The sequence below is a fragment of the Pongo abelii genome, chromosome 5 (genome assembly GCF_028885655.2).
Source record: "Pongo abelii isolate AG06213 chromosome 5, NHGRI_mPonAbe1-v2.0_pri, whole genome shotgun sequence".
NCBI classification, from domain to species: Eukaryota; Metazoa; Chordata; class Mammalia; order Primates; family Hominidae; genus Pongo; species Pongo abelii.
In genome coordinates this window covers 16,104,532-16,107,659 of record NC_071990.2, presented here as the reverse complement: position 1 = coordinate 16,107,659, position 3,128 = coordinate 16,104,532, and the positions used below count along the sequence as shown (strand labels likewise).

Sequence of the window (3,128 nt, the reverse complement as noted above, 5' to 3'; positions counted from 1 at the left end):
TTGTAGAGATGGGGGTTTCACCATGTTGGCCAGGGTGGTCTCGAACTCTTGACCTCAGGTGATCCACCCGCCTCGGCCTCCCAAACTGGTAGGATTACATGTGTGAGCCACCGTGCCTGGCCTCCAAATATACTTCTAAATGAAAAAAGCAAACTGCTCCTTGAGCTGGCACTAGTGGGTAGTTTGAAAAAAACGGATGGGGAATTCAAGAATATAATTCTACTTCTCTTGGCGTCTGGAGAAAAGATGTACCTGTATTATTTTTTAAGGTTCTTTAACTTTTAAAAATAAACTTTTAATCTTACAGTTGTTTTGGACTTACAGAAAAATTATGATAGTGCAGACAGTCCTCATACGCCCCACACCTACTTCCCCCTATTATTTTTTGAATATGAAAAGACATTCATTATTCTGATTTTACTATATAACATGTTAGTGAACACCCCGGATTGCATTTTCTCAAATGGCAAATGAAGAACATTTCTCTTTGATTCCCCCGAGTACCTCAGTCATCTGTCTTTTAGAAGATCTAGTTTCTTGCAACATCTTTAATACTGTCCATGAGAATACCAACAGCGTGTAATACTAAAGAACATTTTGCTAAGTTGGTCTATCATGGGTCTTTGCTCAAGGTGTTCACCTTTTTCTTCCAGTCTGGTTTTCAGCACTTGATCTTGTATTTCTTCATTATTGTGCCCAGGATCTGGTTGAAGGATGGGTTTTGTGTGTTTATAGGGAATGTCCACAGGAGATTGGTAGCAGGCTCACGTCCTGCCATTGGAAGTCACAGCAAGCTCTATTTTGCAATTATAGTCATCAGGTAGAGAAGAATACATAGATTTATAACACACACAGTATAAAGCTCCATTTTGCATTGGAAATACATGTTTCAAGACAATTTGCTTTACTGTCATCTATTTTACTGCTGCTACAGCCATGGGGTATTGAGATGCTTATCAGGTGGTATAAACATCTTCAAAAAAGATGTTTTGAAGAGAGACTGCTTTGAAAATCTGCTTCTAGGCACACCAGTTTTCATCACTTGACAGCTCCTCACCTCAAGTCCACCCACTTGTTGCCCCCAATATTAACATCTTACATTTGTGCGGTGCATTTGTTACAATTAATGAACCAACATTGTTACTATTCACTAAAGCCCATAATGGATTCATATTTTCTCCGTTTTTACCCAATGTATTTTCTCTGTTCCAGTAACCCATCTAGGATCTTACATTACATTTAGTTGTCATTTGTTCTTAGGTGCCGCTTGGCTGTGACAGTTTCACTGACTTTCCTTGTTTTTGATGACCTTGATAGTTTTGAGGAGTCCTGGTCAGGAATTTTGTGGAACGTCCCTTAATTAGAATTCAACGGATGTTTCTCTCACAATTAGGCTAGGGTTATGGGTTTTTGGGAAGAAGCCCTTTAACTCTTTCATCTTAGTGTCTGAACATCAGATGTTTGTTCCTTTGAATCTCTTCAAAGCCAAATGGCTTTGGGCAGCACAAAATACTCTGGGCACGTGTTGCTCTGTCTCCCTGCACATTTATTTGCCTTCTAGCACCTTTTGCTGTTTACTCTGCTAAAGAATAGAAACATATTTAGAAACTGGGGATGTACTTGGCAATAGCATCTGAAAGGTGTATATGAAAGTCACGTCTAATTATAGTTGTTATACAAGGAGATTTAAAAAATTAAACATCAGCAGTTGATTATTTTAGTCACACACATGTATGGTACATAAATTCTCTTTCCCTATCAAGTAGGACATCTAGATTTTTTTTCTGAGATAATTTGTAGCCTTTTCCATTTATAATTCTAGTTGCTGCAGGAATTAGCATCGTCTTTAACAAGAGTGATTGATTATTAGAAAATTTAGTAACATAATCCTTCATATTAAGACAATTCAAGAGAAAAAGGTCATATAATCATCTTCACAGTGGTAGATAAGGCACCTGATAAACAACACTTATAAAATATACATTGATGACTATTTTGTTTTTTAAATACATATGATTATATATAATTACATATATATGTTTATATATGGTACATCATTTATTGAAATATATAAATAATGTACACTTTATATTCATATGTGATTTTTAATATGTTATATATGTGATTGTGTGTGTGTGTGTGTGTGTGTGTGTGTATACTTTAGCTCAAAAGCTAGCATCTTATTTAATGTGATTTAATGGAGACTTCCTATTAAAGTGAGGAACAAGACGAAGGGTAGCCATAATCTCCACTGCTATTTAATACTGGGCTGGAGGTCCTAGTCTATACAATTAGATAAGAACAAGCAATTAGAAGAATAAAAATTGGAAAGAAAGATATAACTATCTCTGTCAAATCAATGTCAATGTGTACATGAGGGGTGTCCAATCTTTTGGCTTCCTTGGGTCACATTGGAAGAAGAAGAATTGTCTTGGGCCACACATAAAATACACTAACACTAACAACAGGTGATGAGCTAAGAGGAAAAAAGTTGCAAAAAATCTCATACTGTTTTAAAAAAGTTTACAAATTTGTGTTGGGCTGCATTCAAAGCTGTCTGGGGCCCTGTGTGCCCTGCAGATGGCAGGTTGGCTTTAAGCTTGGTGTACACCTTATCTGAATCCTGATTCAAACACAAAAACTGAAAAAAAAAGTTATTTTTACAGTGAAAAAATTTGAACAATGACTGGATTTTGACTAATAGCAGACACTAGTGAATTATCACTACATTTAAGAATTATAATGGCGTTGCAGTTTTTTTTTAACGTTCTTCTCTTTAAGAGATACATGACGAAATATGTATAGATAAATAACATATGGGAGAAAGTAGAATCTTTATTATCTATAACTACCCCACAGATAAAACAAGATTGTCCATGAGTGGACAATCGTTGAAGCTGGGTGGTGGGTTCATGGAGCTCATTATACTATTCTTCCTACTCTTGTATGTGCCTGAAATTTTCCACAATAAAAATTTAGAACAAGGTTAAAACAAATAAGGCAAAATAGTATCATGCACGTAATCTCAATGGTGGGTATATAGCCATTGTATTATTTTCTATTCTTTTTTATCTTTGAATTGCTCATAATTAAAATCAAAACATTTACAAATATACAGATTATTTTGA

General features: G+C 35.4%; 1 pseudogene; it reads right to left on the bottom strand.

Moving 5' to 3' along the window:
• Positions 1–509: 509 nt before the first annotated feature.
• On the bottom strand, positions 510–938 carry LOC100437133 (large ribosomal subunit protein mL42-like; annotated as a pseudogene).
• Positions 939–3,128: the final 2,190 nt, after the last annotated feature.